The sequence below is a fragment of the Oncorhynchus mykiss genome, chromosome 26 (genome assembly GCF_013265735.2).
Source record: "Oncorhynchus mykiss isolate Arlee chromosome 26, USDA_OmykA_1.1, whole genome shotgun sequence".
NCBI lineage: Eukaryota > Metazoa > Chordata > Actinopteri > Salmoniformes > Salmonidae > Oncorhynchus > Oncorhynchus mykiss.
The window spans coordinates 31,570,224-31,584,392 of record NC_048590.1 but is presented as its reverse complement, the minus strand read 5'-3'; the positions used below and the strand labels follow the sequence as shown (position 1 = coordinate 31,584,392).

The window sequence follows — 14,169 nt, the reverse complement described above, 5'->3', positions numbered from 1 at the left end:
TGAGGGGAGAAATAAAAAATAATAGAACTGAAGTGGCCTGGAGAGGGATAGAGATTGAATTGGGTCATCAGAACCAGTTACCTTAATAATACCCCCTATCCCCCTCGTCCCTTGCCCCTGGTTTCTGCTGAAGCTGCCTGTGTGTTGTCACGCCCTGGGTTGATGAATGAGTGTGCCAGACAGCAGCAGTGGATCCAGGCTGCGCTGTCTGGCTTACCGATAGCCACTCAGGACGTCTACGGTCGGTCAGCAAATCAATTTACAGCCCTACTGAGAAGCAGCGCTCTCAGAAACTTGTTGTTCCTAAACACGGAAAACCTTTTGTCACCGCGTTGCTTCCCCCCTCACCTGTGGTTTGGATTCTGTTTCATGGGAATATTTATACATACAGCATGTGCCTGCTGTGGTGTTACCTACCAACACAGTATCTGGACTGCAGATTTTCCATCCTGTGGGCTGGGAAGGCAAAATGTCAATGGAGATTTAATGAACACCTGAAGGCTGTGTAAAGCTACGCTAGCGTGCAGATAACATTGTGTCCCTTTGGAATTCCAAGACATCTTTTCTGTCTATTAATAGTTTTTAAGGACGTGCTGGGACAGTCCAATATGAGATGCCTGAGCAGAGCTTTGATTACAGCATCACAGCAGCTCCTGGCTCACCCAGGGAATGGGCCTTGCTAGAACAGTGAGAGTAAGGAAGGAGTCACTGCCTCACAGGCAGAAAACAGCTCTTAATTTGATGGTCTCCCAGGGAATAGGTGGTAGGCTTGGCCATCATTTGTTAATGCAGAATGAAACAAATGGTATGTTCACTGCCACATATACTTACCCTATTAAAGTACTGTACGTCTGTGTTTTATTCAGTTTCCTTTCCATGAGATTTGGGTTGGTAGCATTGATTGTGGTGTTTTTGACACACATATAATTTGTTCCTGTTGCACACACATTAGTTGAATGTGATAGCTACACCGTAGGACAGTCACCATGAGATCCCAACACATTAATCCCATCCCACTGCTCCTTTCATTGTAACAAATACAGAAGGCCCTTGTCGCTAAGCCACCACGTCACATTACTTCAGCAATAGAGGAAGTCATTGACTAATCTGCATAGTTATGTGCTCCGTGGAAATAAGCTTTCCTCTTAATATGAATGGGGTGAATAAATAACAGAGGTATTTGCATGGTAATTAGTGCTAATGACTTTTTAAGCATGATGATTAGCTTAGCACATGCAGCTGGGATTCAGGGGGGCTCCAAAGAGGCAGCAGCTCCAGCTGTTGTTGCCTAGCAAGGTTTTTGTTTTCTCTCTAGCGGCCTAGCGCGTGGTGAGGATACCTAGCTGCCACAAACTGTTAGCAATGACATGCAGGAGCCATATTAGCATAGTAGCCTTTTTCTCGTAGGTAAAAGCTGTATAGTGATGTGGGTTTATTCCATGGGGTATACACCTTGTCTGCTGTCCTTTTTGTCACTGTCAGACTAGCATAGTTAACAGAGAAAGTGGCCAGATAACTGGGATCTGCCTCCAGTGATTACACTGGCCTATACACAGTATGGGAAACATGTGCATCATTATTACATTGTCTGATTTGTCCCAGGTATTGTCTGGTATCAGAGAATGGTTAATGACTATCGACCTATAGTCAAGTTCTGTTCAGTTTGAACATGCATACGCACGCACACGCACATACGCACGCACACACACACACACACACACACACACACACACACACACACGCACGCGCACACAGCCATAATGTAATGCTCAAATAAACTTGGATGTGTGTGGGTGTTTTTTTTGCCATGGTTTCTGTGATAACCTTCTCTTTATAGCCAGGAGACATGATGATTTGCTAGTGCATGCCTGTTAGCCGAGTCAAGTTTATTTGAGCATGACATTTGTTAGAATATCCAGTAATTGTTCTGGATTGTAATTGTAGTCTGGAACATTGTGTTAAACAAATCTCTGGGCTGCTCATCCATCCAACACAACACCTCTGAAAGAAGCAGATATACTATGGCTGTCTTCCCACTCATCCCCATACTAAATCATAACAAGTGTCATCGGAGCAAGGAGGCGATATTTAAAGATGTTAACAATGTGACTCCATTCCTAACTTTTCCAGTTTGTAATGATGCCAGTTTAAATGTCGGTCCTCGCCTAACGGGAAATTAGAAAAGCTAAATCAAGCATTGCAAATGAAGGTTCACTGCACTTGTCAGCGCTAGATGGAAATTATTAATGCAATGTAAATCTTTTCCCTCCAAGATGAGTGTGTCATCTATGTTTCCTGGTGTATTTCCTCTGATGGATAGAAGCAGTTCCGTGTTCCAGAAATGTCTCTGCACTGACAAGTTTGACAAATTATGATTTTTTTTTCTCACAATTTAAACTAATTTGTGTGTAGCCCTTTACACTCGTACCCTCAGGTTGAAAATGGCAGATTTGGCAGTGGCTGTGGCTATACAGTAATATGCTATAAATGACGTCAGAACTCAGGCTCAGCACTTAACAGTGCTGTATGGGTTTTGACTGACAGTCGTTTTGAACTTGAGCACTGCATGCGACAAGAAGCTGACCCCATCCAACCTGCTAATTGGGCAACTTTTGAAAATGTTTTCTTGTCTGAGTGAGGGAAATGCAGTAAATTAAGAGGACTCAGTGTATTTAAATACCGCTTTGATGTCATACAAGCAAGACAAACAGCCATGACTCCAAATGTGCACTTCACATTTCCATATGATATAACTCATGTCATTCCACAGGAGGTTGGTGGCATCTTAATCTGGGAGGACGGGCTCATGGTAATGGCTGGAGCAGAATTCATGGAATCGGAGCAAATACATCAAACACATGGATGCCATTCCATTCACTGCGTTCCAGCCATTTATATGAGCTATCCTCCCCTCAGCAGCCTCCACTGTGTCATACAGTATACAGTGCCAACGTTTATGTTCACTATATGTAATGGACAGTTACAAGATGACATGGCGTTATACCCTGGGTTGTTCTGAACCAAATGAGCTTGTGTTTGTCTATTGTGAAGAAAATTGTCTGCGGAACACACACCTGAATGCACGCATTACTCTTTTCTATGCACACTAAAATTATGATTGGTTTCTCTGAATTGCCCTGTGAAAGCCCTACACTGTAAGATCATATTTTGTAACTTAGCTAGTCAGGTTGGCAATAGAACAAGCTTTCAAATGATCTCCACCTGACACAGATTGCAACTTATAATGGGGACGTTTATGGTTTGTGTAAACAACAATAGTAATTGTGTGATGGCGGGGATGCAGGGCTGTGTTCCAAACAAGACCACTGCAGGGCTGTGTTCCAAACAAGACAACTGCAGGGCTGTGTTCCAAGCAAAACAACTACAAGTGTGTTTGCTCTAGCTTCTAGCTGCACAGCTAGGAGAGCTCAAAAAATCCCCTTGTAGTTGAAGACTTCTTTGAGTCATAGAAGTGCATAAGGGAATTACTTAGAATCTTTGCACACTTTGGAGAGGTGTGTGGCCACATGGAGACACTACTTAGTGCTTTCTCTCAAACCCTTGTCATTGTGTTGTTTTATGTTGCACTTACCCCACATTATCCAGGAATATTCTTATCATGTTACTGAATGTATTCTGAGTATTTTCAGATTTCGTTATCAACAAATGCGACAAAAAGTACAGTAAATGTAAAATGCACATAACATCAATAGTTTAATGTTTGGATTCAGTCTTGTGTCAGGTGAACTGTTCATCTAATCATTTGTCCTATGACCTTCAAACTGTTCCCTTTCCATTACTACAATGCTTATTAATTTTTATACTTCTTCTGCAAGAAACATTTCAATTTAGCCCAATCCATATATGCGTATTTCCAGGAGTGTAAAGAGTTAACCGTGACTAGCTAGATAAGTGTGGTGCGAGGACTATTAAAATGAGAGCACATCAAATCAACCCTCAACTGTAGGTAAATGTGTTCATATTAATTTCACAACTTGGTTGACAGGGATGTACAGTACCAGTCAAAAGTTTGGACACACCTACTCATTTTCTTAATTTTTACTATTTTCTACATTGTAGAATAATAGTGAAGACATCAAAACTATGAAATAACACATATGGAAACATAACTAAAAAAGTGTTAAACAAATCAAAATATATTTTATATTTGAGATTCTTCAAAGTACCCACCTTGAGAGTCACCTGGAATGCATTTCAATTAACAGGTGTGCCTTGTTAAAAGTTAATTTGTGAAGATAGCCCTATTTGGGAAAATACCAAGTCCCTATTATGGCAAGAACAGCTCAAATAAGCAAAGAGAAACAACAGTCCATCATGACTTTATAACATGAAGGTCAGTCAATGCGGAAAATTTCAAGAACTTTGAAAGTTTCAAGTGCTGTCGCAAAAACCATCAAGCGCTATGATGAAACTGGCTCTCATGAGACCATTAGATTAGACCGGTGGAAATCTGTCCTTTGGTCTGATGAGTCCAAATTAGATTTTTGGTTCTAACCGCCGTGTTTTTGTGAGATGCTGAGTAGGTGAACGGATGATCTCTGCATATGTGCTTCCAACGTGAAGCATGGAGGAGGAGGTGTGATGGTGGGGGGGAGGGGTGCTTTGCTGGTGACACTGTCAGTGATTTATTTAGAATAAACAGAATTCTGCAGTGATTTGCCATCCCATCTGGTTTGCGCTTATTGTAACTATCATTCGTTTTTCTACAGGACAATGACCCAAAACACACCTCCAGACTGTGTAAGGGCTATTTGACCAAGAAGAAAAGTGATGGAGTGCTGCATCAGATGACCTGGCCTCCACAATCACCCGAACTCAACCCAATTGAGATGGTTTGGGATGAGTTGGACCGCAGAGTGAAGGAAAAGCAGCCAACTAGTGCTCAGCATATGTGGGAACTCCTTCAAGAATGTCAGAAAAGCATTCCCCATGAAGCTGGTTGAGAAAATTCTAAGAGTGGGCAAAGCTGTCTTCAATCAAATGTATCAATCAAATGTATTTATAAAGCCCTTTTTACATCAGCCGATGTCACAAAGTGCTATACAGAAACCCAGCCTAAAACCCCAAACGACAACAATGCAGATGTAGAAGCACGGTGGCTAGGAAAATCTCCCTAGAAAGGCATGCACCTAGGAAGAAACCTAGAGAGGAACCAGGCTCTGAGGGATGGGCAGTCGTCTTCTGGCTGTGCCAGGTGAAGATTATAACAGAATATGGCCACGATGTTCAAACGTTCACAGATGACCAGCAGGGTCAAATAATAATCACAGTGGTTGTAGAGGGTGCAACAGGTCAGCACGTCAGGAGTAAATGTCAGTTGGCTTTTCATAGCCGGTCTTTCAGAGTTAGAGACGGCAGGTGGGGTAGAGAGAGAGTCGAAAACAGCAGGTCCGGGACAAGGTAGCATGTCCGGTGAACAGGTCAGGTTTCTCTAGCCGCAGGGAGAACAGTTGAAACTGGAGCAGCAGCACAACCAGGCAAAGGCAAAAGGGTGGCTACTTTGAAGGATCTCAAATATAACATATATTTTGATATTTTAACACTTTTTTGTTACTATATGATTCCATATGTGTTATTTCATAGTTGTGATGCCTTCACTATTATTCTACAATGTAGAAAATAGTAAATATAATGAAAAATTCTGGAATGAGTAGGTGTGTCCAAAGTTTTGACTGGTACTGTACTGGTACTGTACCAGTCCTTGATGGATGGAGAGGAAATTACATCATCAATATGAGACACTAGAGAAAGCGGAGGTTTAAAGTGCTACTCTAATCTGTTCTCCCTCACATGGTAAACCCACACAGACTTGTCTTGGCTCCTGACACGTCCATTGATCAGGTGAGCTCTGTTAACACCAAACCTCTGGTCCTGTCTCCACTGTCTCAGCTCTATTAATTTCTCCCTGCAGTCTCCAGGCTACTAAGACACGGACAAAGACACGGACAAAGTAAGAAAGAAATTGAAAACAAAACACGAGGAAGTGCCTCTCCTGGAGGGAAATGTAATTTCTACTCAAAGCCAATGAGTAAGAGTGTTGAATGGCACTGTTCTCATTTAAACTCAAAATCCAAACGTGAAATTCGCCAGACTTCCAATTCGCCAGACTCCAATAGAATAAGACAGGAGGCTGGCCACGCAATATTAGGGGAGGGCTACAGAAGTCAGGGAATGACATTTCTAATTTATCCAAAATGGCTGTTCATGCTGCTGTCACATTTCACATCGATTCCCTCTGTCTGTGCTTCAACACATACATCCTCTTCGACAGGCATGCATGGCCATCTCCCAAGGGAAAAGCTGTTCTCTCTCGCCAGCTGCTTGAGAAGCCTTGCAGACGGTGAAGCAACCTGTCTGTGCTCACTGGGAGCTCACTGGGAGCTCAGAGACTTACCACTGCTGTTAGCAGGCTCATACCTCACCTCAGCATGGGACCTAGCCGGGCTTGTCTCATCTACCAATACTTTGACAGAACCTCAAACAGACAGGGGGAATCAGTGTATCCCCATGCAGATTGTAAACTAACACCATGTAAGTGTACAACCTCGGTCCAGAGCTCCAAATGGATGCTTGATGGTTTTGGCACTTTGCCGAACACAGAGTAGAAACTGTGGGAGCGAGAGAGAAAAAATACAGAAAATGCTGTGAAATTCAAATCCTCCTCCGCCGCCTCCTCCTGCCCCAGTAATGACACCCTGGGAAGAAAGTGAGGGAGAGAAGAGAGCAGAGAAAGAAAACTGTCATCTGCTTCCTTCCTAAGGCTCTCATTTATTTGATAACCCCCTCCTCCTTCTATCTACGCTCCCTTATCTGAACTCCCCAACTCCCTCCCCATCAAACTTAGGCCTGTAAGAAACCCAAATCTCCAGTAATTTCGGCTGCCGATAAAGCAAGGCAGGAGAGGATGGATGGATATAAACAATTTGATTAGATAACTGATCTATTCAGTCATTACTCGGAGAGGAATTTTGTCCCTAATGAGATAAGGGCTTATGAATATGTATTGCAACGCCTGCAAGGCGATAAATGGAAATCACTGTGGGACGATGGGAGTTTTGTTTGGAGAATCTTTTCTCCTGGTGGTGGAGGAGCTCTCAAACAAGGCCACACACCTGTTGTTTTGTTTGGCTGGCAGTGACATCACAGGGTGGTGGCTTAGAATCAATTACCCAGAATTCCCCAGTGTGGATATTGGGTGAATAATGAAATCGTAGTTCTGAATTAGCGAGGATGAGCCTTGAGTCGTGTGTGTGTGCGTGCATGCGTGAGTGTAAGAGTCTGCAGATTGTGCAGCCTGGGCTATGCTGCTTGGGTGTGCATATCCGACCAAAACAAGGAGATTAAAAGATCTGGGAGACAGATTGGAGTCGAATTGGGACACTGTCCCTATCCCATCCTTAGAGAAACAAAAAATGAGCCTCTAAGTTTTGATTAAAGGAAGATTTGTTTTTTTGGAATGAAACAAAGAAAAGACAAAAGAGAGGATGAGCTTGGTGAGGTTTATGCTGAACTTGAAAGAACAAGAGATCATCCTGAATTGTTAGGTGTGGAGTAAGGTTGTAGGTGTGGAGTAAGGTTCAGGATGGAGGTAGGTGTGGAGTAAGGTTGAGGATGGAGGTAGGTGTGGAGTAAGGTTCAGGATGGAGGTAGGTGTGGAGTAAGGTTCAGGATGGAGGTAGGTGTGGAGTAAGGTTGAGGATGGAGGTAGGTGTGGAGTAAGGTTCAGGATGGAGGTAGGTGTGGAGTAAGGTTCAGGATGGAGGTAGGTGTGGAGTAAGGTTGAGGATGGAGGTAGGTGTGGAGTAAGGTTGAGGATGGAGGTAGGTGTGGAGTAAGGTTGAGGATGGAGGTGGGTGTGGAGTAAGGTTGAGGATGGAGGGTGTGATGGAAGATGGAGGTAGGTGTGGAGTAAGGTTGAAGATGGAGGTAGGTGTGGAGTAAGGTTGAAGATGGAGGTAGGTGTGGAGTAAGGTTGAAGATGGAGGTAGGTGTGGAGTAAGGTTGAGGATGGAGGTAGGTGTGGAGTAAGGTTGAGGATGGAGGTAGGTGTGGAGTAAGGTTAAGGATGGAGGTAGGTGTGGAGTAAGGTTGAGGATGGAGGTAGGTGTGGAGTAAGGTTGAGGATGGAGGTAGGTGTGGAGTAAGGTTGAGGATGGAGGTAGGTGTGGAGTAAGGTTGAAGATGGAGGTAGGTGTGGAGTAAGGTTGAGGATGGAGGTAGGTGTGGAGTAAGGTTGAGGATGGAGGTAGGTGTGGAGTAAGGTTGAGGATGGAGGTAGGTGTGGAGTAAGGTTGAGGATGGAGGTAGGTGTGGAGTAAGGTTGAAGGTGGAGGTAGGTGTGGAGTAAGGTTGAGGATGGAGGGTGTGATGGAAGATGGAGGTAGGTGTGGAGTAAGGTTGAGGATGGAGGTAGGTGTGGAGTAAGGTTGAGGATGGAGGTAGGTGTGGAGTAAGGTTGAGGATGGAGGTAGGTGTGGAGTAAGGTTGAAGGTGGAGGTAGGTGTGGAGTAAGGTTTAGGATGGAGGGTGTGATGGAAGATGGAGGTAGTTGTGGAGTAAAGTTGAGGATGGAGGTAGGTGTGTAGTAAGGTTGAGGATGGAGGTAGGTGTGGAGTAAGGTTGAGGATGGAGGTAGGTGTGGAGTAAGGTTGAGGATGGAGGTGGGTGTGGAGTAAAGTTGAGGATGGAGGTAGGTGTGGAGTAAGGTTGAGGATGGAAGTAGGTGTGGAGTAAGGTTGAGGATGGAGGTAGGTGTGGAGTAAGGTTGAGGATGGAGGTAGGTGTGGAGTAAGGTTGAGGATGGAGGTGGGTGTGGAGTAAAGTTGAGGATGGAGGTAGGTGTGGAGTAAGGTTGAGGATGGAGGTAGGTGTGGAGTAAGGTTGAAGATGGAGGTAGGTGTGGAGTAAGGTTGAGGATGGAGGTAGGTGTGGAGTAAGGTTGAGGATGGAGGGTGTGATGGAAGATGGAGGTAGGTGTGGAGTAAGGTTGAGGATGGAGGTAGGTGTGGAGTAAGGTTGAGGATGGAGGTAGGTGTGGAGTAAGGTTGAGGATGGAGGTAGGTGTGGAGTAAGGTTGAGGATGGAGGTAGGTGTGGAGTAAGGTTGAGGATGGAGGTAGGTGTGGCGTAAGGTTGAAGATGGAGGTAGGTGTGGAGTAAGGTTGAGGATGGAGGTAGGTGTGGAGTAAGGTTGAGGATGGAGGTAGGTCTGGAGTAAGGTTGAAGATGGAGGTAGGTGTGTAGTAAGGTTGAGGATGGAGGTAGGTGTGGAGTAAGGTTGAAGATGGAGGTAGGTGTGGAGTAAGGTTGAGGATGGAGGTAGGTGTGGAGTAAGGTTGAGGATGGAGGTAGGTGTGGAGTAAGGTTGAGGATGGAGGGTGTGATGGAAGATGGAGGTAGGTGTGGAGTAAGGTTGAGGATGGAGGTAGGTGTGGAGTAAGGTTGAGGATGGAGGTAGGTGTGGAGTAAGGTTGAGGATGGAGGTAGGTGTGGAGTAAGGTTGAAGATGGAGGTAGGTGTGGAGTAAGGTTGAAGATGGAGGTAGGTGTGGAGTAAGGTTGAGGATGGAGGTAGGTGTGGAGTAAGGTTGAGGATGGAGGGTGTGATGGAAGATGGAGGTAGGTGTGGAGTAAGTTTGAGGATGGAGGTAGGTGTGGAGTAAGGTTGAGGATGGAGGTGGGTGTGGAGTAAGGTTGAAGGTGGAGGTAGGTGTGGAGTAAGGTTGAGGATGGAGGTAGGTGTGGAGTAAGGTTGAGGATGGAGGTGGGTGTGGAGTAAGGTTGAGGATGGAGGGTGTGATGGAAGATGGAGGTAGGTGTGGAGTAAGGTTGAGGATGGAGGTGGGTGTGAAGTAAGGTTGAGGATGGAGGGTGTGATGGAAGATGGAGGTATGTGTGGAGTAAAGTTGAGGATGGAGGTAGGTGTGGAGTAAGGTTGAGGATGGAGGGTGTGTTGGAAGATGGAGGTAGGTGTGGAGTAAGGTTGAGGATGGAGGTGGGTGTGGAGTAAGGTTGAGGATGGAGGGTGTGATGGAAGATGGAGGTAGGTGTGGAGTAATGTTGAGGATGGAGGGTGTGATGGAAGATGGAGGTAGGTGTGGAGTAAGGTTGAGGATGGAGGTGGGTGTGGAGTAAGGTTGAGGATGGAGCGTGTGATGGAAGATGGAGGTAGGTGTGGAGTAAGGTTGAGGATGGAGGTGGGTGTGGAGTAAGGTTGAGGATGGAGGGTGTGATGGAAGATGGAGGTAGGTGTGGAGTAAGGTTGAGGATGGAGGGTGTGATGGAAGATGGAGGTAGGTGTGGAGTAAGGTTGAGGATGGAGGTGGGTGTGGAGTAAGGTTGAGGATGGAGCGTGTGATGGAAGATGGAGGTAGGTGTGGAGTAAGGTTGAGGATGGAGGTGGGTGTGGAGTAAGGTTGAGGATGGAGGGTGTGATGGAAGATGGAGGTAGGTGTGGAGTAAAGTTGAGGATGGAGGTGGGTGTGGAGTAAGGTTGAAGATGGAGGTAGGTGTGGAGTAAAGTTGAGGATGGAGGTGGGTGTGGAGTAAGGTTGAAGATGGAGGTAGCTGTGGAGTAAGGTTGAGGATGGAGGTAGGTGTGGAGTAAGGTTGAAGGTGGAGGTAGGTGTGGAGTAAGGTTGAGGATGGAGGGTGTGATGGAAGATGGAGGTAGGTGTGGAGTAAGGTTGAAGATGGAGGTAGGTGTGGAGTAAGGTTGAAGATGGAGGTAGGTGTGGAGTAAGGTTGAGGATGGAGGGTGTGATGGAAGATGGAGGTAGGTGTGGAGTAAGGTTGAGGATGGAGGTAGGTGTGGAGTAAGGTTGAGGATGGAGGGTGTGATGGAAGATGGAGGTAGGTGTGGAGTAAGGTTGAAGGTGGAGGTGGGTGTGGAGTAAGGTTGAGGATGGAGGGTGTGATGGAAGATGGAGGTAGGTGTGGAGTAAGGTTGAGGATGGAGGTAGGTGTGGAGTAAGGTTGAGGATGGAGGTAGGTGTGGAGTAAGGTTGACGATGGAGGTAGGTGTGGAGTAAGGTTGAGGATGGAGGTAGGTGTGGAGTAAGGTTGAAGATGGAGGTAGGTGTGTAGTAAGGTTGAAGATGGAGGTAGGTGTGGAGTAAGGTTGAGGATGGAGGTAGGTGTGGAGTAAGGTTGAAGATGGAGGTAGGTGTGGAGTAAGGTTGAGGATGGAGGTAGGTGTGGAGTAAGGTTGAAGATGGAGGTAGGTGTGGAGTAAGGTTGAAGGTGGAGGTAGGTGTGGAGTAAGGTTGAAGATGGAGGTAGGTGTGGAGTAAGGTTGAGGATGGAGGTAGGTGTGGAGTAAGGTTGAAGATGGAGGTAGGTGTGGAGTAAGGTTGAGGATGGAGGTAGGTGTGGAGTAAGGTTGAAGATGGAGGTAGGTGTGGAGTAAGGTTGAGGATGGAGGTAGGTGTGGAGTAAGGTTGAGGATGGAGGTAGGTGTGGAGTAAGGTTGAAGATGGAGGTAGGTGTGGAGTAAGGTTGAGGATGGAGGTAGGTGTGGAGTAAGGTTGAAGATGGAGGTAGGTGTGGAGTAAGGTTGAGGATGGAGGTAGGTGTGGAGTAAGGTTGAAGATGGAGGTAGGTGTGGAGTAAGGTTGAAGATGGAGGTAGGTGTGGAGTAAGGTTGAGGATGGAGGTAGGTGTGGAGTAAGGTTGAGGATGGAGGTAGGTGTGGAGTAAGGTTGAAGATGGAGGTAGGTGTGGAGTAAGGTTGAGGATGGAGGTAGGTGTGGAGTAAGGTTGAGGATGGAGGTAGGTGTGGAGTAAGGTTCAGGATGGAGGTAGGTGTGGAGTAAGGTTGAGGATGGAGGTAGGTGTGGAGTAAGGTTGAGGATGGAGGTAGGTGTGGAGTAAGGTTCAGGATGGAGGTAGGTGTGGAGTAAGGTTGAAGATGGAGGTAGGTGTGGAGTAAGGTTGAGGATGGAGAGTGTGATGGAGTTGAAGATTTTGGGAACTGAACTCATGGAGGTGGGGGAGTTTTTCCTCTTTTCCCCATTGTGTGTATGGTTTTTGGCTTCAAGCATCTGACATTGTGGCACCTGGCAGCTGCTTTTGAGTATTTTGGATTTAGATACTTCCTCCCTAATTTCCTCTGTGTTCTTAGACAGGTGTGGAGAAGGAGCCTGCCAAATGAATGGCTTCAAGTGCTGTTTATATTTAATCTGCAGACACTTCATCTGTTTCAGGAGATGAGATGGAGATGGGGATGCTGTTACCTTGTCCAGCTTATCAGCTATTCCCTGATTTTGCCCTATTGCGCTTTTAGCTGAATGGTCTCGAGTGAGAATGACAGTGATTGTAACACCGATTTTAAATTTAATTTGGGTAATAATTAAACGTTATGTAATTATTCGATAAATAGCATGTCATCACATTAAAGATAGTCACGTCACAACACCCCTCTCTCAAAGCCTTTCCAAGCCAATCATTAATCACACGCTAGCGTTCATGCGGTGATGGGGTTTACCTCAATGCTGTTATTAACAATGGTATTCATCAAAATGACATTTGTATTTTCCTTTGGCTTTGTTCAGTCTCTCTGCCCACCCTGTTGTCTCTGCCAACCTGTCTCTACCCTACTATTGGGTGAGGCTAGCATATGGAGTCCTGACATGCATCACGCTCCTCTAGCTAGCTAGTGTACAGTACAGTAGCACTTAGTCTCTGTAAGCTGCTGTACACGGCCTGCCTCCTGTCTCCTGCCTCCACTCTCATCTGTTTGTCTAATTTAAACAGAGCTGGATGTGGAACAGATTAATACAGACGAGATGACAGGACACACATACATTATACACCCAGATGTTGAGTGTGACAAGGTTGGCATTTGACAGCAAATTAATGCACAAGGAAGCACACTCACACATTGTCATGCACACAGGCACAGGTGGGGATACACACAGATGAGCATGCACATACACACACACACACACACACACACACACACACATACATACACACTGCACACATACTTACACCCGATGTCAAAAACAATTCTTTGCCTCCCACGCTTAGAGGCTATTTGTGAAAACTCGCCCTTGTCATCTATGCTAAATAGATTTTAAGCAAAGAAATGCAATGTGCCACGAGAGAACGAGTGGTGCAGAGTTAGTTGCAAGCCACTGTTTCTTACCAGCTAAGGGAAGAAGAGGGAAAGTCTGGTCATGAGAAGTAGAGTTGAGGAGAGAGGCAGTCAGGAATGTAAAAGAAGATAATGGAAGTTTGTTTATAAACCAAAAACGAAGCCATTCCCTTTCTAACATGCCAAAGTCAAAACTAGATAACTGCTTTCAAGCAGTCACAGTGAAACCGATGGACCCTCCCATTATGAGAGGAGCACAATATGTGTCCATTGTTTTCCCCCTGACCCTGCTGACCTGAGAGGCAATATTTAAACGCCTTGAACCAATTTCATGGCTGATCTCCCCAAACGGAGGGCCCACGACAGGCCAATTCCTTCCCGGATGAGAAGCTTGGCCCTGGGGTCCGGGGCCTCTGACAGTGGGCTCACATCCAACACGTAATGTCCCTATTTAACAGGTCAAGAGCAAATTCAAATGGACCTCAGGGAGAAGCCTAATCTAGCATTAACAAGCCGGTAACGCCGTTATAAATATTCATAAGTGTCCTTGTGAATTGAGAAGTGCATCTGTATTATAACTGTGAGATCAGATCTCCTCCTCCTCCTTACCTTTGTTCAAGGATGAAAAAAAAGAAAATGAAAGTGTGTTAAGCCAGGGCTATCATGCAATTAACCAGAGATAGACAGAGTAAAGTCTTTTGTGAGCACTATTGAGCACTGTCATCACTAGCTGGGAAAATTCCACATTCAGAAGTGAGATTCAAGACATGAAAGTAAAAGTGGAAAAAAGAGGAAGATAGGAGGAAGTGTACAGAAAATAACAAAAATAAATATGTTTGGATTCTGACAGACAGACAGACAGACAGACCCAGGGAGATGGCTAAATATGAATATGTTACAGAGGTCTTGGTTTAGGAGTGTAGGCAGATGGTGACATACAGTGGGGCAAAAAAGTATTTAGTCAGCCACCAATTGTGCAAGTTCTCCCACTTAAAAAGATGAGAGAGGCCTGTAATTTTCATCATAGGTACACTTCAACTATGACAGACAAAAT

At 45.4% G+C, this 14,169-nt stretch overlaps 1 protein-coding gene across 2 annotated transcripts in view; it reads left to right on the top strand.

Annotated features, from left to right (window-relative positions):
• LOC110506631 (spondin-1) overlaps positions 1–14,169 on the top strand; it is a 141,417-nt gene that overhangs the window by 76,547 nt on the left and 50,701 nt on the right. The window lies entirely within an intron of this gene.